General features: G+C 42.6%; 1 protein-coding gene across 6 annotated transcripts in view; it reads left to right on the forward strand.

The window, feature by feature from the left end:
- The window catches only part of CREB5 (cAMP responsive element binding protein 5), a 405584-nt gene that overhangs the window by 155768 nt on the left and 226075 nt on the right, over positions 1 to 23741 (forward strand). The gene's annotated exons all lie outside the window — the stretch shown is intronic.

The raw sequence follows: 23741 nt of genomic DNA on the forward strand, positions 1-23741 counted from the left end.
TCCCCCTCATTTATGTAAAAAAGACAATACTGTGGTGTTGAGCAAAATTGGTATAAAAAGATCCTGTCAGAATCCCAGATACTCTGTATTATGAGATAGAAAGAGTTTTCACTCTGAGTCTCATGGGACAGCTCTAGCCCCTGGCTACTCAAGAGTGTGGTCTGCGGACCAGCAGCCGGGGCATGACCCCTGAGCTTCTCAGAAATGCAAACTCTCTGGCCTGCTTCCTTATCTTCAGGATGATGGTGCTGTGTCTTCTTTCCACCCTCACAAAAGCAGAGTGAAGAGGAAATAAAAGATTTAAGAGCAGTTAGGTTCTTAGGAAGAAAACATAGTAACTTAAGCCAGAGAGCCCTGATAAATTTATATTGCTGGAAGCTGAGAACTACTTGCTGTATATTCCCAGATTTCTCTCTTTAAAATAGGAAAGGGAGCTTCCTGTGTTTGGTATGTGCATCAGAATTTAGTGTGAATATTCAGTTGAATATTAGATATGGCAATTTAAAAAAAAAACCCACTAGACGCTGACCCACAATTTGCCAGTGTGTCTTTCCTGCTTTGTTTTGTTTTAGTTTTAAGATTTTTTTTTTAAGTAATCTCTACACCCAAGGTGGGGCTTGAACTCACAACCCAAGACCAAGAGTCGCATGTTTTACCAACTGAGCCAGCCAAGTGCTTTCCCAACTTTGGTTTTAATGCTTCTAAGAATTTCAGATCAAGAGTGAGTATCAGGAACAGCACTGGCTTATTCCTCCTTGGAGTGCTTTAGAAGGGGTACCTTGTCTCTCACATTTCTCAACTTACCAGATGGGTTGTGATTTGTGCAGACCCATCATTAACAAATGAGAGCTGTGGGCAGTGACTGTTTTGTGAGTTTGTCATGAGTACATTTGATTTCCCATTAAAAAACATAGGATATTAATCTGGCCACTTGAATGCTTGGCTTTGTTGGAAGAAGCCAGTGCTAAATTAGCTAGCATCTCTTTTAGATATTTCTTTTCTTTTCAGATGACTGCGGGAGCAAATATTGCCACCATCTAAAGCAAGAACCTATAATATACTAATGGGGTGGGTTCTTTTAAGACAGCATCTATATCTCAAGGGACTCCTTCACTCTAGTGGTTTGGCTTTGGGCAGACAATTCACAGTTAGGCCTGCTAATTATAATTATTTTATTTTTCTTTCAAGGGGGAAAAAACATAAAATGTGTTGGAGTTTACTAGCAGTTTTATAACATTCCTTCCCTCCTGGAGTCCCCCTGCCTTCCCCTTACCCCTACCGCAACTACCCTCTTGGAGGCCCTTAGGATTCAGCCATTGTTAGTACAATGCTGGTTTTTGTGAAACAATCTTTTAAGGGTTAGCACTAAATTCTAAGATGGGTGTTGACTCTGTCAATAATTTACCCAGCTGGCCCAGGGCTGTAGAGTTGGGTGACATTTCTAGGCTGTATCACTGTGCCTGGATGGGTTGGAGTGTTTCTCTGGTACATGTGACCTCCCAACCCACTCCATCTTCTCATTTACTCCCAATCCTGGGGTGTTGTATGTCTCTATTGGTGTGTTCTAGGAGATAATTGTCACTTTTGGGACTCTGTCTCATTGCCAAGCTTGAGAGAAGCTGTTTCTTTTCTGCAGAGCCTTCCCTGTCGTGCTTACCATGTTGATTCCAACCCACACATCCTGTCATTTCCATTTTCTCCATGTGACCCATCCAAAACCTTGCCCGGATGGCCGTGGGGGCTCAGCAAGGAACAACCCAACCCATCTCACCAGTGGATTCAGAATGAAACTCTAGGTGGTAACATTTGGGGATGGTTTGACTCTTTTATTTCTCCCAGCAAAGAGGAAATGAGTACTTATTTTAAAACATGAGTTCCCTCTGGAGACTGTGTCTTTAAATGAGCATTTGAAATTGCAGATAGATTTTTTTTTTTGAGACTGCACAGAACCATATTGTAGTAATATTCTGATTTTTATCACAACCTCAAATATTTAAGTGTCAAAATCTGGCCAAGCCACCTGCAAATGTTTGCCATGGCTACTGGCCAACAAAAACAGCAAACAGCAATGAAAGTCTTCATTCAGGCTCAGCGCTTAAGCTGCATCCAGGCAGGGAGGCTGGGACCCACCTGTGCCCACGCACGGTGCTTTTTTGCTGCAGCCAGTGGGTGTGTTCACGACTGGAACTCTGTGGGAGAGGGAGAGGGCCGCCTGTCTTCTGCTCCCCTTTTCCCTTTCCTTCTCCCAGTGCTTGGCTTCTGCTGCCAGCCTTACTTTTGCTTTCTTTTCGGCCCCTTCTTTTATGCTGTATTTAAACTTAGAGGCTTGAATGTACTGAAAGTGGTATTGACAAGGAACGGATTGGAAATGGGAACAGCACTGGTGTCTGGGGAAGATTTTAGGGGTACTAAATGTATGCATTTTTGTAAGCATTTGATTTTCATACTTTTTGAGCAGGCACTGAGCCAATGTAGACTGAAATGGGTGGAAATGCAAAAATCCAAAGAAACAAACTTAAGAGTAGGGAGATAAGCAACACAGGCAACTTCCGTGCCATCCCATATCACCCCCTACCAGAACTGTCCAGTTCTGTCAAAGTAACGCTATTATCCCAGTAGAAACTGGAGGTAAGTATAAATATCCCAAATTGCACTCGTGTGGTTAGGCAGGCTAGAAAAACACTCGGTGCTAGAGAGTGTGGGAGGCATCCCCAAACTAGAGACTACTTGTGCTTAGTCAGACTGGCAGACACTCTGTCGGGAAGAGTGTCTTTGGCTGATTGATGGTAGCATTTTAGGAGATAAGTTTTCCAGATGGAAAAAAAAAAAAAAAAGAGTTGAGCCATGGGCTGTGGAGGAGACACGTGAGACAGAAAACAAGCATGTGTTAAATATAGATGAAATCGATTCAGCCTTGGACCAAATATGTGGCAGATTCCATGCGGTATCTCTATTGCAGTCATTTTTTATTAGATATCATGTAACAGGCTCATTAATTCAGGATTAAGTCAGCAGAACCTGGGAAAAATGGTGGATGAGCATGTAGTGGTCACGTGAATTCCCTAGCTCTGTCTCTTACTCTCTGTCTCTTTCTGCATGAGACATTTTTGTAGGAGCCAATAAGCAGTTGAGGAGGTGGCTGTAATCTTAATAGATCCCAGCTTTCCTAAAGAAGCCTATTTCTCTTTATGGAGTAAGTATGAACAGGTAATTCATGCTCAGTAATTCTTTAGAAGAGCAATGAAGTTAGTATAGAAAGTGGAGATCCACAAGGATGGACATAAGTACAGAATTCTGATAGGTTGTGGGAGGCACTGCCGATATACTCCAGACATTTTCTTCCTGTGTTCTTTTTGTGTTCCAAATGTTCTACAAATTTACTTCTCATAGGGATTTGGGCAAATAAGCAAGCTTGCAGAGTTATTGGTGAAAATTATTTGATTGTAATAGTTTATGATATAGAAGTGTTCTGTTCCTAACATCAAAATACACAAGCATTCCTACCAAGGCTTATATATGGACAGAACATATCTGATCATTGTGGAATATTCTAGTTAAGACATCAAGAAACTTGAAAATATGGTCAACAGCATGCATATATGAAGCCATTTATGTATGAAATTCCTCCTTGATTTTACATCACTTATATTCCTGGCATGTCTGTGTGATGTCTAAACCCTATTTGCATGGGTTTTTAGCCATGTAGTGTATAGACCTAATACTTAGCCAGAAATTTATATAAAATACCATAGAAGGAAATCTTGTATTATGTAAGAATAAAGAGAAGCCGGTATTCATCATAAATTGTGCCTTTCACCTCACTCTTTCTGCAGTTATTTCTCTTATCTCTTTGCGATCCCTGATACTATGTATCACACAGAGTATAGAGTATAGCTCAGTGGATGTGACCAAGGAAAAAAATTAATAATAATAATAATAATAATAATAATAATAATAAAAGCTTGTTTTGTCTCAGAGCATGTTGGTGTCAAAAGCAGTGCTACCTTTTCTATCAGAGTTGCGCAACTTTTTTGTAGGAGTTGGTGTTGCTGTTTGAGATGGGAATGGTGATTGATTTGAGGATTTTTGTGTCTCAGTAAAAAAAAAGAAAGTCCGTTAATGACTGTGTCACAGAAAAGCAACATTTAAACATTTAAAGAAGACGTTAATCAAACAGTTTTTTAGGAATGTGCTTGCTCTGTAAATGCAAAGGTGTGTAAAATCACTATGAAGAGTTTTCTTGAACTCTGCAAACCAAACTGAGCATGATTAAGACTGTCACTTTCTCCCCCCCGCCCCCCCCCCCCCAGCCTGCGGCTGGTGACATCGGGCCAGCTTTCTTTCTGCTGGAGGCAGCAGATCAGATACCCAGGTTGTCACTGGCCCCCAGCCATTGGCCAGGATAGCTTGAAGACCCCCTTGAGTAATTCAGAAGAGAAGCCATTACTTCCTGCTCTGTGTTTTGCTGAGTATCATGGCTATGAACATTGCTTTATTGTTAGAAAGTTGCTGGATCTTTCACAGCCCCAAGAACATTTACGAGGGCCCTTCAGGGGGATGCTTTCTGGGAGGGTTGATGGACTTAACCATATGGCTCCCGTTAAATCCCATGCAGAGCCTTGAAAAATTACCTCTGACAAGGGGGCCAGCAGCCTTCCACTCACAGGGTTTTATGTGTGGAACGAAAAATTAAGTACTGATACTTGAGGAAATATAAGGTTTCTTAACATTCAGAAGTTGTAATACCACATGGTATTATGGCCAGATGAAGGGGGCAGAGCCAGAACACCAGAGCACATGACTGTGTATTCCAAGGAGAAGAAAAATATCCTTGCTCTTGTCTCAGAATCCGGCTCTTGCCTCGGATTCCTCAGGTGAACTTTCTAGGTCTTGGTGCTTTAGCTCCTCACTCCAGGTGAGGCACAGCAAGGCTGGTAGCCTAGTCAGTTTAGAGTGATAAAACAAAATACCACAGACTTTGGTGGCTTCAACAATACAGACATTTATTTCTTGCAGTTTTGGGGACTTGAAAGTACAAGGTCAAGGACCTTGGTCAGATGATTTGGTCAGAAGGTCCTCTTAATGAGGACCTTTGTACTGTCTTGCAGAAAACTGCCATCTTGCTCTGTGCTCACCTGACCTCTTCTTTATACTTCATGGGGTTGGGGGAGAAGAGAGAGTTAGTAAATTCTGGTATTTCTTCCTCTTATAGGGACATCAATCCCATTATGAGGACTCAACTCTCATGACCTCATTTAAACTCAATTAATTCCCAAGCCCCCACCTCCTAATGCCATCACATGGGGGGGTTAGTGCTTCAGCATATGACTTGGGGGAGTACACAAACTCAGGTTATAAGCAGCTTGTGTAGTTGGGAGGGAAACTTGGAGGTCACTCTTCAGTGGCTCAAACTTTTTGTTAGAAAAGCACTCAATTATCAGGCTGACAATGAAGACAAGGAAGGAAGCTGACATTTATCCAACATCTACTATGTGCCAGGTACTGATCTAGCATAGCATGTTGTTTCCTATAATTGTCCAAGAGCCCGGAGAGGCAGACATTATTTACTCCAGTTTTATTTCTCAAAGAAGAGAAGTAACTTGTCTGACATCCTTCAGCCAGTGAGACGAGCAGAATTTTGAATGTAGGTCTGTTGGCCTCCAAAGCACATGCTTTCCCTGTTCTTTTTTTTTTTTTTTTTTCTTTCCCTGTTCTATGCATAGCTGTCCCAGTGCTGTGGAAGACACATGAGCTTGTCTGACCCTTTGGGAGAATCTTCTACCCATTGGAGTTGGCTAATGCTCAGTCTGTCTGGTTCCAGTGTGAAGAGCTTCTATGCTTTCACACACCTGCAGAGTGGTCAAGGGCAGAGGGAAACACCTTGAGTTGTAAGCAGCTGCTTCAATCCTCCAGGAGAAAGATATAGGAGGTCCCTAGCCCCTAAGGAAGGGAGATCAGGGACTATCTTGAGCACATAGAGGCAGAGTTGGTCTCTCCTGGAAGAAACCAGCTGACCGGATGCCCTCATTTGTAAGAAAACCAAAGTCCCCACAAAGAGTGACTGATCTTTTTCAACCATTTGGTTGCTCCACATTTGGCTTCTTCATCTGAAGGAAGACCCCCTATCCCTTGCCCAGATGAACTATGACTTCCAGACTTATTCTGATTCCTACTGTGGATAAGTGACTTTGCCTGTGACCTCCTCTTGGTGGAGGATTTCATTTCTAGATCTTATGAACAGAAACCCTGCTCACAGAGTTCCAGGAGCTTCCATATGAGCCTCTCTGTGTGCATCTGCCCCCCACCCCATTTTTAGAAACAGATAGGCACTGATGAGGGTCTGATTCTAGAGAAAATAGCCCAGGATCATACAGTCTGTATCCATCATAAATCTAAACAGTTGTTCTTTTCTGCAGCATATTGAAATGCCTGGAGAACAAGAGCTTGCTCAAAGCTGAACTATGTTATATCAGAGTGGAGTCTTGGAGAAGTATTGGCCATGAGTTCAAAGGTCATAGGTTTAGGATAGTCCAGAGTCTGCCATTTAAAAGGTTTGCAGCCTTGGCCAGGTGTTCAATGTCCCTGGGCCTCAGTTCCCTCATCTTTATAAGGAAATGTTAACCAGATGATTGCAAATCAGTCCTAGCAGCAAAATTCTCGCTCAGTACTTCTTTCTGTCTCAAATTTATTTTCTCTTTTATTTTGTTTTCTCCCCAGGAGCTGAGTTTGGTAAGATATCTAGGTTATGTGTTCATGGATGTGTTCACATATCACCGTAGACGAGAACATAATTAGGCTTGGTAAGGCTTGGGAGGAGGCCAGTGCAGTCAAACAGAGGGGTCCAACATATGTAGCCAGAGATATCTGATTTCTGGGTTCAACTCCTGGGTGAATAACAACAATTTTATAATTCTGTTCCATAGGAATGAACATACCCATTTTACATTTTTTTTTTAATTTTTTTTTATTTATTTATGATAGTCACAGAGAGAGAGAGAGGCAGAGATACAGGCGGAGGGAGAAGCAGGCTCCATGCACCGGGAGCCTGATGTGGGACTCGATCCCGGGTCTCCAGGATCGCGCCCTGGGCCAAAGGCAGGCGCCAAACCGCTGCGCCACCCAGGGATCCCCCATTTTACATTTGAGTAAAGGGAGGTTAAGAGATTATGTAACTTGCCCCAAATGGTATAGTTAATAATGAAGGGCAAGAGCCAGAACTAGAAACCAGGACACCTACACTGCATGTTCAATGGGTCTAAATGAACTTGACTTCCCCAAGGTTTGGTTTCTTCACTTATAAAATGGAGAGGTATCACTAGAAAATCCTCATGGTCCTATTTAACACTAAAAAAAGTAGTGATTTTCATACAAGTTTATTTTGAAGACTGGGCAGCCCTGGTGGCTCAGCGGGTTTAGTGCCACCTCCAACCCAGGGCGTGATCCTGGAGACCCGGGATCAAGTCCCGCATCAGGCTCCCTGCATGGAGCCTGCTTCTCCCTCTGCCTGTGTCTCTGCCTCTCTCTCTCTCTGTGTCTCTATGAATAAACAAACAAAATGTTTAAAAAATTTTTTTGAAAACTGCTTGGCAAGGCAGGTTCTTTGGGGGCACAGTGCTTCATGCATGGCTATGTGTAGTATTCTTCTTTGCATTAATTTTACAAATAAATTGTTCTTTTATTGTCACTTTGCTAAAAGTAATTATTGTTAGACTCTAACAAGAAGAACACCTAAACAATGGCATGATAGTGAAAGATATAAAACACGTCTGATGCGAGAAACCTGGACAATGATCTTGCCAGAAGCATCTCTGTGGGAAAATGCAATTCATTATATTTTTTTCTGGCATTTTCATTTCGGGGCTTATTTTGTGGAAGACTTGAAACATGGGGCTTTAGTTTATATTAATATTCAGTGTTTTCCTAGAGGTAATCCTTGGATAAGGCTCCAAATAACTAGACAATGGGGGTTGAGGATAGTATTTCCCATGATATAAAATGCAGTAATTAACTGTACCTTTCTGTACTTGTCATAGTTTATACATGGGGATTGGCTCAATATTTCCTGTTTTCAGGACCAGAAACATGGTGCCTTGCTGGCTCACCACTGTAGGTTTAACATGGCTCCTGGTGTGATGTTTAAAGAGAGCCCCAGGACTAACTGTAATCATTCCTTGTTGAATGCCAAAAGGGGTATTAACATGGGGAAATGATTAGTTTGTGTAGTGCTCTGTAAGGTAAGTGTGTTAGGAGAAATGAATCTGATAAAGCAGATCTGGTCCTTTGTAACTGGAAGGACACTTTGTTCTTTTGAAGACTGAGCATGTCCAGGTCTCCGTGGACATTTCTGATCACTTAATGGTTTTCATATTCTCAAGTACTGTATGTCTCATAAAGTGTGAACAACTCTCTTCTGAACTGATTGGCAACTATTTTCTGAGTTAAGGGAGGACTGTTCTAAGAATTCGCAGATAGTCCATGGTGCCCATTGCATATACCATGTATTTATATAATTGGACATCCTGGGATTCAAAAGATTCAATAGGCTCTCATATATTTTTCAATATTATATCAAATGTATTTTCTCTACCATCACTTTTTATATCCCTTCTAATGAGAATTGAGTTAAAGATTATGTAAATTCTGTGAAGTTTAGCCTTTGTTGGGATATGAATAACACATAAACATCCAGTTTGGTCTTGGATTTTGGATATAAAGGGAATCCTTGATATTGAGTTTCAGTCACATCCAGATGAAATTCTATGTCAGTGAGGAACAGAGCAAAGTCATTGCTGGAGACTTAAAGCCATAGCTGGTGGTTCTGACTTTACCACTTATAGGTTCTTCAAACAGACCCCTTGACCTCTCTGGGCTCTACTTTTCCATCTTATAAAAAGAAAGAATGAAACTATATTGTCTAGTAAGTGCCCTCTTCTAGCTCTTAGGAACAAGTCAGTTTCTTTTCCATGACTAACACTCTACTACAACACTGCTTGGCTGATATGGATTATGGAAGAAGAAATTCCATAAAATAGACATGTTCAAATTTAGTAGGCAGTCTAGTAATCTATTTGCCTTGTATGTTGTGCTTTTGGTAAATATTAACGTGAAATTCCTGTAGAGTAATAAACATTCCTAATGGTACCAGACACGTTTAAAAGAATTTGGAGTTTTATAGTTTCACCCCCTTTGGCAAAGTGCATTTGGGCTGGTGAATAGGCCGGTAAAGTCTGTAAAATGATAGGACCCTTGTGAGTGTGGGATAGAGACATGCCGGCATGTGCTGGGGTTGCTTTTGCAGGGTTGCAGAAGTGTGCAAAGAACAGACGGCCCTAAACATCTTTGAAATGCCAGAAATGACTTCCCCAATAACCATAGACCCATCATATATTGGTTCAGATATGGTAATTCACAAACCAAATGCACAGCACTTCATAGCTGACCTCAAATCTATTATTTTCAGTCCAGAAAACTCAGAAACATTTTTGACACAATAATCATAATGACAAGTGCAACAAGAAACACCCATCACCAAGTCACCAAGCCACTGAACATTTGTCAAATGCACAATGTTGTTCTCAGAATCTGTAGGGACTGGGGGCCAAGCATTTGGCAGACTCTCAGGGATCACTGTGTAGCATGACATCTCCTCTCACTTTCCCCAGTGTCTTGCTTAAACTGAATATCTGAAGAGATATAGTGTTAGTTGTTGGATTGAAGAGAAGTAGAGGCTGTTTTCGCTTCAGTATTGTTTGGATAGTTTGAATGGAGCCATATTGATGAACCTGTAAATTCAGGGAGACCAAAGTCTACCTCTAACATCTTTCTATAACCCTATGCTGAGCCAAGGTATATTTTTAATGACAAAACTAAACAAAAATGCAGCTTTATAGATGCATATTCCAAGTTATAGCCTCTCAAATACATTGAAAGCGTGAATTTAAGAATAGGGGCACCTGGCTGGCTCAGTTGGGGGAGCATGTGACTCTTGATCTCAGGGTTGTGAGTTTGAGCCCCACATTGAGTGTAGAGATTACTTCAAGATAAAATATTTTTTAAAATTTAAATAATCCCAACTAAACTGTACACTGTTAAAGGAGACAGGGCAATTTTAACATTCAGTTATATCCGAATGTAAAGTGGTGTGTGTGTGCATGTCTCTACATTCATTTTATAATATTTTGCTTTACTGAAATGTAATGTAGGTCATTTGACATGTATATTATCTTTTAAAAAATATTTTATTTATTCATGAGAGGCACACAGAAAGAGGCAGAAACACAGGCAGAGGGAGAAGCAGGCTCCCCTTGGAAAGCCTGATGTGGGAATTGGTCCCAGGACCCCAGGATCACAACTTGAGCTGAAGGCAGCCACTCAACCACTGAGCCACCCAGGTGCCCCTGACATGTATATTATCTTATTCAGTACCCTTGAAGAATTGTCTTGGGTATATTCTGTATATTGTACAAAGCATGGTTTTTCATGATGCCCTGAATGTCCCTATCATCTCTAACATGACAATAAACTATACCAGCACCTTGGAACCATTTTTAAAGAGTAGCCCCAGTGACTGACAAGTATAATAAGATTAAAAAAGAAACTCACGTAGATTCACATTAGCCCCTTTACCTAGTTTTCAGAAAATTGAAACAATTTCCTCATTATCTAGAAAATGACCATTTGGATGATGGATTATGTTTTCAAGAGGAGCCACTTTTTATTTCTCTGACACCTTGACATATTGGCATGTGGGATGACATACTTAGGTGCTAATGCTAAAGTCCCTGGAGGGTGGTGACAGCTGAATCTGAGAGCCCAGGAGGAAGTATCAGCTCAGGTGGTGATTCCCTCCCTGTGAGGAGGATGGTGAATATTTCATAGAAAATTAGCTGTGATACTAACCATGGGCTTGTGGCTTCACCAAAGAAGACTTTGATTTATCCAGAGATTCCAATTTATAATCACAGTAGAGTGGGGGTGGGAGGGCACCCATCTAGAACCCTGACTTTCTCTCCTTTCTTTGTTCCTCTTTCCCTCTCTTTTTTTTTTTCCTATCTCCCCTAGAAAGAAAGGAGAAATACATCACATTATTCATGTCTGCCATTTGACCATGGCTCTGGCTAAAAGTCTAGAATTGGATATATTTGAAAACTTTTAACTAAAAGAAAAATGAGAGGGGGGGTTGTCAATTACTAGACATGTCCCAATCCACCCTCATTGTGTGGATAGATGCTATTTATTTAATTTAACTCTGAAGTCGGGCACTCTGCAGGAAACTAGAGGAGTGAGTTTGTCCAGATCTCTTTTGGCAAATACGTGTGTGTCTGTGTTTGTGTGTGAGAAAGAAAGAGAAAGAGACAGAGGGAGGGACAGAGGTGGAGAGGGAGAGACAGAGGGAGACAGAAAGAGAGAAAGAGAGACAGAGAGAGATTTTTATAAAAAAGGTGTGTGAAACTTTGGCTGCCCCACTGAAGCCACAGACAACCAACCTTATATTGGGTCCACCCCGTTCCATAATTATTACTGCCATTAGGAATAATTATTATTTGCTTCATTGAGTTGGCAGTTTGGAGCCTGCCTGAGACAGAGGCTTTTCACAGGAGCTGTAGCACACAAAGGACCAAGCAATCACCCACAAGTGCTTCAACATGTTTGGACGACGTCCTTCTCCTGGTTCACTTCATTGGGTTTCGTACACATTGAGCTTCAAATTGAATGAAAAGTTCATCAAATACAAACCCAGCATGAATGAACGCCAGCACTCAGAAAGCTTTTTTTTTTTTTTTTTTTTTGATGAAGCATTCTTGGTTTTTCTGTGTTCCTTTAATTAAAAATAGAAAAATAAATAATAAGTTGCGTCTTCAGTTAGAGGCTGGTTTTGAAATGGTATGAGAGAGAGAAAATGTAGAAGAACAGAGGAGCACCCAGTGGAAAAGCAGCCGCTTATTTTAGGGGGCGGTGTCTTTACAACCTTACCTTCGTATTTTTCCTGACTTATTTTTACTCCTTGCACACAAACTCTGCAGATTCCAGACTCTGTGTTGTTTCCTTTTCCCTTTGCCATATCATTCTGAAACACCTGTGCCATGGGCATTCTGCATGCCCTCCCTAGGGACCGCAGGTAGACTGTGGCCAGGGAGTTTGAACGAGTAGAACGTTCTCAGCAGAACTTGTGCCTGGCAGAAGGCTCACCAAGTCATTAAAGTAAGAAGAGCATGACAAGATGGGCTTCCAGACATTATTTTTCCCATAAGACTTCATCGGTTTCTTGCCAACGTCTGTACCAGTCACAGGCCTCCGGGCGCTTAAAGAGAACAGCACACACCCTCAAGTGTGGGGTATCTGTCCCTTCCCCTGAACCTCTTCCTTGTATCATGGCAGCTTTTGTAGCAAAAGCTACTCATCCAGACCCCTCAAGAGCCTCCTATCTGCTGAGTCAGATGAAAAAAAAAGTCCCCAACAGCTTCCGTGTGACCCGCCAGACCTGACACAACTGAGTGAATGTAAGCTTTGTTTCTACTGATGCCCACACAGTCTGTCCTCTATCCCAAAGCCAACCAAGATTCCTAGGTGGGGTCAGGGAAGACCAGGGCGACCTCACTGGGCATGAAGGAGATGCCACGTCTGTGTAATAAATAATGCTCAGTAGGTCAGGGGAGGAAGCAAGTGGGTACACACCTCCCAGATGTTGTGCCCAAATAGGGTGAGTAACAGGAATTCCCTCCTCTGTTCTAGGCATTGAAAAGTGACTCCTTTTATAACACATCATTAAATGGGTTCCTTGGGTGAACGCCCCTGTGTGAATAAGAAGCAAGCGAAAGTTTCACTGTAGTGATTTCTGGGGATTTGTGATCCTGGACATTATAGGTAGGAAAACTGTTTGGAGGGAAAATATTACAAAGGAGCATTCCTGTCTGGGTTTGCATAAAAGATGACAAAACAGTACTGTAAAGAGAAAGATATCCAGCACTTTTCTTCATAGGAGTAAAGTTTGTCTTCGGGTAAGGTTTCCTGCTAGGGTAGAATTTCTGCCTTTTCATCTGCTGTTTGTTTTAGGGACTTTGGGGTGAGAAGGAGCAGGGAAATGGTCTTCATTGGCATGGAGTTTCCTAACTGTGGAATCATGATTTGTTCGTTTTCAGTGGTAACCTTCACAAGGAACCCCGTCCTTACAAAGCTGTGTGGAGTGTATTGTTCCTGTCAATCCTTAGTAAAAAGTCCCATTGTCATTCAGTGATTCTGTTGTACCAAGTCTTACCATAGGAACTGCTTATTTTAAGGGTATTATGAGAGAAAGCATTTGATCCCTCAAGTTTTAATACTGGACTTCTCTGGAAAGGTGGTTTTTATAGTGATGGGTCTGATGTATCCTCTATTGGACGCCATCTCTCCATTCATTGACTGAATTTTAGGTCCTTTTCTATGTCATGCAATGAAAAGAGCTTGCAAGTTTTGTTAATAGTTCCAGAATGGGGCATGTGATGAGTTTTCAGGGAGCTTCCAAACAGAGATAGGCACTGTGGGAAACTACAATCACATTCAAGGGAGAAGACATCACAGTCTGGCATGTGACGACACCAGGGAAATAATTGTTTTCTCAGCTGCACAGAGATTTTTCCTGAAAAAACAAAACAAAGAAACACGACTGACTGCCTATTATGAAAGATGGCCAGGTAGACCCCAGTACATTATAATATGATGTCTACGTGCACATCATAAAGGTGAGTTATTAGAATATAGGCAGCTAGGATCCACTACATGGAGCTGTGCAGAGTCTGCTCAGGGCTGTCAAGGGTAAGGGAGGTAGAGATTGGCCAGGTGGGCAGGCATCCTATCTCCCAGGTACCCCTTTACCCAGAGCAGCTCCACATTTTTTCACTTAGTTGAATTTCTCCCTAGTCACTTCTTTGAATAAAGATTTCTGTAGAAAGAAAAAAGTTTGAGCAATCCAGAATTAGGAGATTCTTTTCTCTCTATGTACTAGGAGAGAAAAAGTGAATTTGGGGATATGTTTATGTAGGTACCATGTTAAAGACCAACTTCCTGGAGAAGAAGTGATACCATCACCATCATGGAAGGGAGATGGGTTTAGGGAAAGCAGCCATGGTTTCCAGAGTGATGGGGGCAAAGTAAAATATGAAAGAACTTCCAATGATTGGTTGGGAAGGAAGAAAACTGTCTGAAGGAAAACATAAAACCTTCATGGGAATTTGTCCATTTTAATCTCTCAGGAAAAGGTAGGACGAAAACAACGACAAAGGAAGTTGTATTGTTTCAGTTCACTGTTGCAGCCGGATACATTAACACTTGGGATCACAAGGTCTGAGGTGCTAAGACCCAGTGCCGGGCAGAGGCAGCCATCATGGCCCGAGGGCACCAGATGCCTGGGCTTCACCCTCCACTTTCCATCTGCAGACCTTCTCTCTTTCACCATTGCAGTTGAACTTTCCAGGATTTCAATATTTTTTTTTTCTCTCTTCACAACTTCACCTTTCCCACAGTCCGCCTGAACTCTGCCTCTTGGCATCCCTAGAAGGACAATCCCTGACTACTTCCCCCTTACGGGCTCTGTAGGTCCTGTATCCTAGGCAAGACTCAAGTGATTTCTATCTTTAGCTACCACATGTGTCCCCCAAAATATTGGCTGAAGTCTGAACTACCACCCCCCGTACCTCTGAATGTGACCTTATTTGGAAATAGGATCTTTGCAGATGTCATCACGTTAAGATGAGGTCATGTTGCGATTAGGGTAGGTCCTAAACCCAGTGACTGGTGCTCTTAGGAGAAGGTCATGTGAAGACACAGGGAAGGAGCCATGTGACAGCAGAGGTAGAGTTTGGAGTGATATGGGTACAAGCCAGGGAAAGGCAAGGTTTGCCAACAACACCCAGAAACTAGGAGAGAACCATGGAACAGATTCTTCCTCTGAGCTTCCTGAAGGAACCAACCCTGCGGACACCTCGATTTCAGACTTTTATCCTCCAGAACTCTGAGGGAATACATTTCTGATGTTTTCAAATCACCCAGTCTGTGGTAATTTGTTGCAACAGCTCTAGGAAACGAATACATATGTCTTCATGTAATGGTGGACCTATTTGCTTTGCCAACAGATTGTGGTAAAAAACAAAACTAAACAAAAACCCCTCTATCAATTTATTCTCCTTTTATTCAGCTGCATCAGATGGGCAGATAAAAACATTAAGAGAAAAAAATGACGAGAATAAAAATAATACTACTCTAGGGAACAGGTGTCTTGGAGTTGAGACCTATTTGGTAAGATAACCCCCATTCTCCATGGGGAGAATTCTCCCCATTCTCCATTCTCTACAAAAAGGGAAGGAAGAAGTTTGCTAAATCAAACTGAACCACCAATAATATTTTCTGATGAAAGATGTCATTAGAGATTCATTTCTCTTGGGCTGCAAACATACACAGCCATAAAAATCCACTTTGAGGTGAATGGGGAAGAATGGGGTTCTTCTCTATGCTTACTCTGCTCAGTGGTATCTGCTGGATTCTGAAGGATGTACTTTTTGCCTATTAAGCTATGTCTTCCCCCATAATTTACAATGAATGGAAGATCTGAATTGCATATAGGCTTGGGGGCTTTTAAACTCAGTCTTCCAGAAGTTTTTGGTAGCTGGTGACGTTCTCTGAACATCGAAGGCAAGGGTACCAGCAGCTGGTCTGAGGAAGGGTGATGGGTTTTGTTTGCACGCCTGTGTGTCTCTCTCTGTCTGTGTCTTCAGACTAATTTCTTTTAGCCCCTCAGCCAGCAGACTGGTGCTCATTTTCATGACTGATCAGGGTTTTAGCTGCTGTTTTCCTAATACATGTTTTTGAAAAAGGAAGTAGCTTATGTGGCAGCACTGTTCTTTTGATCTGTTCGCTTGTCTTAATTCTTTTTGAAGCATCCTTCTGCCTCCCTCTCTGGCTCTGAGTGATTTAAAGGAAAAATCCTGGAGTTTATATGCTCCGAGAAACCTAATGCTCCGAGAAATCCAATAAAGCCCACCGCCAGAATTGTGTTGGGGGCTGAGGGGGTAGGAGATGACCACCCAGAGCGAGAGCCCGAGTGGGAGAGTGTTAAAAGCAAGAAGACATATACCTGTGTGAGGCTGCCGTTGAGTAGGGGACTGCAACCTGTAAAAGTGGGGCTAGACTAACACTTACTTTGAATGTTAGAATATTCCATGTTTTCCATCAGGGAAGTCTGTTCACCCCTCAGTATAATAGATACAAAGTGCTCTTCTTGACCACCCACCCCCCACCCCTGCCCTTAGAAGCTTTTGGTTTGAATTCTCACCTCTTAGGAACTTTGTGTTTTTGGATCCTGAGTGATTCAGGGTTTTCTTTTTCCTAATGGTCTCATCAAATCATGATGCCACCTTGATTTCTTTAGTGTTTTTAATAAACCAGAAAACCGAAGCAATCCCCCCGGCCAAACCACTGAGTTGATGTGAAGTGACACCTCCCAAAGCTCATGCTGTTTGCGGTCTTCGTCCTTATTGGTTAGAACTGTGGTTGGGCACTTTCCAAACACATGTTTCTCTGAGTCCTGATGAAAGCCCCATAGGTGAGCATGGTGGCTGCTATGGCAGGCAGAGAAGGGGAGGAAGCAGAGTTCCCCCAGAGCAGCTCAGAAGAACTCTGGGAGGGATCCAGGATGTTCTCACAATTTTCGTAGAATAATAGCCGCAAAGAAACTTCCTGCAGTTCAGCCCTGTTAAAGGCAACAGGGTAATTGTCCCTGCCAGCCCTCTGACAACCCCCGCTCCTCCCCAGCTGAGATCTAACACTGAACCCTTCATGTGGCTTATTCTGTCCTCTCGTAGCTTTATCAGTTTCATGAGAAGTAGAGAACAACAAGGGTGAAGAAGGAGGGTTAGGATAATTGAACTGACTTCACCAGCAAGCATGATAAAGAGAAGTAGGGAGTCATCATGAATCTCAGGCTTTGAAATGATTTTTTTAAAAATCCAATTTAAATACAAAATAAGTTTTAATTTCCTAAGTCTTCTAAAAAGTGGCCTGTAGGAATGCCTGGGTGGCTCAGTGGTTGAGCTTCTGCCTTTGGCTCAGGGCGTGATCCCGGGGTCGTGGGATCGAGCCCGCATCAGGCTCCTCTCAGGGAGCCTGCTTCTCCCTCTGCCTGTGTCTCTGCCTCTCTCTGTGTCTCTCATGAATAAATAAGTAAAACTGTCTTTTTTTTTTTTTAAAGTAGCTTGTAAGCAAGCTTCAGTAATAATCACATTCTGGCTGGTAGCCACAAGTGGGAAAGAATGGGACACCCCAGCTGGCCGCAGGGCATGTTTGTCCATCCCACAAAACTCCCTTCTGGTTTGGCATCACTTTCCCCACCTGGCAACTGCCTGGCTCAGAAGAGCTTCCATCTAGAGTGCTTGGCAACACCCCCACCAGGCATTCCTGATGGTGAAACACCAGACCTGAAGTGGACAGGGTGGTTCAACCGTTGCATTGGCAGTGAGCCTCTTGCCACGTGAGCAACGCTGTGATAACAAGATTAGCTCAAATGTTACTGTAAAAGGTGGACTCATAGATTAGAGTCATAAGTTTTTAAATATTCTGTTGTTTATCTATAGTTGGCTTTATTCCCAAAAAAAGGGATTTGAGGAGACTCGCAGAAAATACAACAAATTTAAAAACACAAAAATCTACGGAAGAAAGGAAAGCAGTGTGAGAGAATTCTTAATGAGACTGAACGGGATGGTTTGTCACTGATGCCCTTTGTCATGATGGCTGCAATCTTTTAAGTAACATTAGCGTCTGTGGTCTTGCACGAGTCACAGACTTTGAAGGGAGAGTTGAAGCTTGCCTTCATCCCTTCATAGTGGATTTTTCAGGTATATGGTCAGCCTCACCTAACCGTCCCTGCTGTGCGTCATCAGCGTACTGTTTTGGACCATGTGTTAATGAGCACTGAAAGAGCAGGCCAAAGGGAGCAGGATTCTTTGGGAGTTAAAAAAAAATCAGTTTTATAAAACTAAGCAGGCCATTGTGGAGGTGGATTGGGATGGGGGTTGGAGGGGAGGGCAGACTCATATTAAAATCCTGATATAAAGTTCTAAGTGACGAATAAGAGGCTTAAATACATAAAGAGTGAGGCTAAATTTGGACCAATTTCCTGTGAAATCTCTTGTGTAATATTTTCAATTTGTGCTTGTTTAATGTGGTTTATTTTCCTAAGGTTCACGGTATAGGTTTTAAATTCAGCCTTGACTACACACATGTGTCGAGAGGTTATAAAACGAGAGCCAGCTCAGACCAGTCTCCAACTGGATACCCTTTGGTGGAAAACATTACCTGCTTTTCAATACCTACAATTTCTTCACAGGCACCGTGTTCGTCTTTTCCCCATCCAGCTCCCCAGCTAGTTTTCCGTCACCTGGTTTCACCAGCATGTGTCTGGTTACATTAGTTAGCGTAACTAAGGTTGCTATAGGGCCCCTTTTATCCAGATCAGAACTCCAGGGCTATATAGGGCAGGCCTCCCGACCCTTCTGTGAAATCCCAAATTCTTGACACCAAAGGATAATCCTGCCTTTCTGATAAAAATAGAGAAACCACCTTCGGCTCTCCAGAGGGCTCTGATTTGCAGTACAGAATTTGGGTTTTGACTTCTAATGTCCTAGATTATACCTTCTCTAGGATGGGATCATTACCTCCGGAGTGGTAATATTTCTGGTGACTTGAATATAGTACATAGGACCCGTAGTGGGAAGTCAGACCTTAATTAAAACTAGATGGGATCTCTGTTGTTCATGGTACTTACTATATCAGACCTTGTATGATAACTCCCTGCTGTGGGTCTATTTCTCTAGGCTTCAAGTCGTTAAGACAAAGATCGTGGTTCATTCATTCGTGTATCTCCTACGACACCTAGCACTTTACATAATACATAGGACTATATGGGTGAAAGTGTGCTTACCCTTGTGGGTATAGAAGAATTGTGAAGAGGCATCATGTATATGCAGAGTTCCCTCATTTGAACAGTAAGAGATTGATAGGAGAGATAATGAGATACATGTTTTAATCTTTGGGTCGCCTGGGTGGCTCAGTGTCTGACTCTTGGTTTTGGCTCAGGTCCTGATCTCAGGGTGGTGGGATTCAGCCCTGCATGGGGCTCTGTGTTCCTCAGGAAACCTGCTTAAGATTCTCTCTCTCCTGCCTCTGCTCCCTGCCCCACCCCCACCCTGTTTGCACATGTACACTCTCACTCTAAAATAAATAAATAAATAAATAAATAAATAAATAAACAAACAAACAAACAAATAAATAAATAAGTGTTTTTATTCTCTTTACTACCATTCAAGCAAAATATTTCCATTCATCCAGACACTTTTTTTCATTCAGCAAACATTGATCAAGAACCTACTTTTTCTGAGGATGTGTAAACCATCCAAGTCTAGGTTGCAGAACCAAGAAGGACTATTTACAGTTCTAGCTCTCATTTCCAGCTCTGCCTGTGTGGCCATGTGCAGTGATGTTGAAATCCTGCATCTTCTCCTTGCCTCTGCTGTGTAGTTGTTTCCTCTTGGCGTGAGAGTCTTTCTCGAGATTGTAGTCTGGGCTTGAGGTTGTCAAGGAGCCATTCTCCAAGCTGGTTGGTTTCCCTGGAAAGGGCATGTGATTATTGGCTTGTGCTGACCCTCTGACCCCAGAGATGTAGTCTGTCTCTTCTCACCTGCCTGCCCAGTTTCTAAAACTCAAGGGTGGTGTCAGGAAACCAGTAGCACAGAAATGTGAGCCTCGCCCTGTGGTCACCTTACCGCCTGACATTCCGTTGTGAATGTTTTCAAATATGAGAAGCTTAAAAAATTACCATCTAGATTTTACTATTCCACTTCACTGTACATGCCTTATCATATATTTATACAGTTATCTGTCCCTCCATTCATATATCAATCCTTCTTATATTTTGAAGTATTTCTCTTTTTTAAGGTTTTATTTATTTGTTCATGAAAGACACACAGAGACAGGCAGAGACATAGGCAGAGGGAGAAGCAGGCTCCCTGCAGGAAGCCCAGTGTGGGACTCTATTCTAGGACCCTGGGATCATGACCTGAGCTGAAGGCAGATGCTTAATGGCTGAGCCACCTAGGTGCCCCCCAAAGTGAATATTTTGTATGATCAATGAACTTCTGAGGAAATACTGAACCATGTGCTTCTCCCCCCCCCCCACTGTTTTAATGGAAATGAGCACTGTGTAGCCTCCACTGAGAAGTCTACTTTTACCTCAGACAGAATAAACACTGGATTTTCCTCACACTATTCCTATCCTGTGTCCCCGGAGCCATGCCTTAGTAAGGGAAGAGCCATGACCAAAGGATATCATGTTTCCTCTACATGGTTCCCAGGGTTTCCTTTGAAGCTTGAAGTCACAAGGTGGTTTATTTTTTGCTTAGGCTCCATACCATCCCTTCAAGCATACCATCCCTTCAGGAGTCTTCTTGGCTTCTCCTCTCCATTGCTTTCACGTGCTTAGATCAGCCACATGTTTGCCTGGTTTTTCTTTCTCCTTTCCTCCCAAGCCTCACTGTTCATGGTGGCTTGTGTGGTACCCTGCTTGTAATAGTCAGAAAACATTTGTAGACTTGCTGAAGTCATGTGATTATTTCTTGGAAACCTACATAGGGGAAGTTCAGCTCTTCCTGGGAACTAAACAACAGTTACTTCTTGCTTCCGCTTGCCTTCAGAAATGATAAGGGTAAAAGTTAGAAGCTGTGGAAGCTCTTCCAGAAGGTGGACAGGGTCCAAGGAAGACTGGCCACAAAATACCATCAAAAGGGCCCAAAAGAGGGACCATATGAGCCTAAAGCCCTCTTCTGCTGAATCAGAAAAGGACAGACATGAGGCATAACTGATCGTGGGGTGGAGGGAAGAGAGGAAGGTGGCAACTCTGACATGTCATTAATACTGTATTAGCAATTTCCCAGCCCTTTGTGCTCTGGGGACATGTGTGTTCTGTGTGTGCCAGACACTAGCTAGGTCAGCACTATCGAAGAAGCCCTGAGACAGTATGCTGCCATCTCCACTGAGCTGAGTTCAGATGGTCACAAATGGGATGGAGTGTGGGATTGCGTGGGCAGCACTGGTTCTGAAACTAGAGTTGGAGCAATTCGGATCCCTCAGCCCCTTCAGCTTAGTCTTATCAGATCAGGCCATCACGGAGCAGATAGACAGGTAAGTCTCGGGGACCTCTGAACCCAATTAAAGTTATACCACAAAGAAATCAAACTCATGTGGTTTGCATTTCAGAAAGCTACATTTGGTGGGCTGTTCCTGTTTTAATTCGGTAACCTAATGCAGACCATGTGAACATTTGAAACGCTTTTAACAGTTAAACCAGCTCAAATAACACAAAACCAGAGCAGCAATAAAGAATGAATTAAAGCTGATTGCAACTGTGGCCAACATAATTTTTTTCTTGCAAAGAACTTGGAGGGGGGAATAGAATGCAGGACCAGTGGGGGCGAAGAGACCAGTACCCCCACTTTCAACTTTGAGTAAAGCACTGGGCACTTTGACTTCTTTTATTTCTTGAGTAAATGTTTGAAACAGATTAATTTAGAAGGTGTACTTAAATCTTGAAGGGATTTTGGATGAAGGAGCAAAGAGGGTTGACATCCTTTAGAACTGATAGCGTGGTCGTTAGTAGCTCTGTCTAAGACAGTTAGCTCAGTGGGCAAGGGCCTGGTGCTAAACCTACAGAGGTCAAGAGTTCATTCCTGCATGGGTCACTTAGCCTCATACTGAAGGAGATGGAGCAGCAAACCTGTTTGAGTACCATAGCCCATACTCCCCACATGTGTACAAAGGGTGACCCAGCAATGAGAAGCCCAGATAACAGTAGCATGTCCTGTGTACCAGGCACTGTTCAAGATGCACCCAGTGCCACATACCTAACCTAGTTGCTGAATCCCTCTGTGCCTCAGTTTTCTTATCCTTAAAATGGGGATACAGTTACAATCCCTCCATTATAGTTGAGGAGACTGAGGCACAGGGAAATTGAATTACTTCCCCAAGATCACATAGGTAATAAAATGACAAGGGTAGTATTCACACCCAGGTAGTCTGATATGAACAAGATCAGCACAGCCATAGTCTACTGCTCTAGCAAGCTAAACACCCCAGAGACAAATCCAATTGCTGCTGATGAGAGCAAATGGCATGAGCCTCAAGGTGAGCTCTTTGCTTCCCACCAAGAGAGGCTTGACCTCAGTGGTAACACATCCAGACTCACCACAGTGTGCAGTGTATGCTTCCCAATCATCATTCCATTCGTGCTGGTCGAATTGCAATTTATACACTCATAGAAGATGCCTCCAGAAGAGTGATTGTGTGGTCCATCTGTGGATAGAGAAATTTCTGTGAATAAAATTTAAAAGCAATGGTGAATGTGCGTGGGATTTACTTCCATGTAATTCCAGGCACTTGACGGGAGAGCCCTGGAGAATGACAGATGCAGCTTGGTCCCAACCCTGTGATATGTGCCACAGGTAACAACTAACCGCCTGCCATTTCCCAGAATGTGCTGACTTTGTCAGAGATCCAAAGAAATAAGGGAGTAAGGACCCATTAATTTTGGATCCATTAGCGACAGAAAGCCTGCCAAGTAGGAGGGAGTAAAGCTACAGGAAGAAATTTTATTCGCAGCCACCTGAGAGGTTATCACCAGCAGCAGGGGAGCTGAGTAATCAAGGGTGGGTGAAGGGGCTCCGCTGAGCCCCCGAATGCAGGTTTCTTCCCAAGCAGTGGGAAGCCAGTTTGTGGATCGCTTCTGCACGCAATGCCAAGTTCATCTGTCTGACTGGCAAACACTCCTCTCCAGGGTATGAGAAGTCTGCCACCTTTCTCCTTATACAGTGAAAACTGGTATCAGTGTTGGCCCCTTGAAACCCCAAACAATACTGAAAATTGTAAAGTATAAATAAAAAGGTAAAGTTTATCAGTGGTTTCTTTTTCTTAACCTCATAGATAAGGTCAAATGGTTAATTGAAGTATCTTAGACTAGGTAATTATTTTTACAGCCCTGTTCTGTTATTAGAGGGGAGAAGTGGATTCAGACACTCAGTGAATGTGATGCCTGTTTGACTTAAGGTAAGGGAAAATCTGGTTACCGCCCTCTACAACTCTGGTTACAAGGATTACAGCCCACTTAACTCTCTTTAAGGCCTGGATAAACATAGACTGCCTAGTCTCCAAAACATTCCTCAGGTTATTGGTCTAGTTACAATGAACTTTCTAGAAAAATTTTCAATGAGTTCTCCTGATTTCCCCAGGCCAACCCTGCCCTCTTTCTGTAGCATGCCTGCATGGCTTTTAACATGTCACTTACACAGATAGATTGGATGCATCGGGTACCCGGAGCTCAATAGACAATAAGTAAAGAATTTTTGAAGAGTGCCTGGTGAATAGAACAAGACAGAATAAGAACCCTGATTAACATTAAGGATATAAATTCATTTTCTGTCTCATAAAATTTTTTTCATATCAGACTCTGTCTCAGCATCTACTTTCAGACAACCCAACCTGTCACAGGATCCATCATACATATGAGGCCCAGCTAACCAAATCCTTACATACAAAGAGTTTTCAATTAAGTCTTCCTCCTTACTCTGTTTTCTCTGCTAGAATTTAAAATTTCTGTTCAGCAGCTTCTACAAGCCACTCCAGTTGTATAAGGACACAACATTCTCTGAACTTCAGATGGTTCAAGGAAC

The sequence above is a fragment of the Vulpes lagopus genome, chromosome 13, assembly GCF_018345385.1.
Source record: "Vulpes lagopus strain Blue_001 chromosome 13, ASM1834538v1, whole genome shotgun sequence".
In the NCBI taxonomy this organism is placed as follows: Eukaryota; Metazoa; Chordata; class Mammalia; order Carnivora; family Canidae; genus Vulpes; species Vulpes lagopus.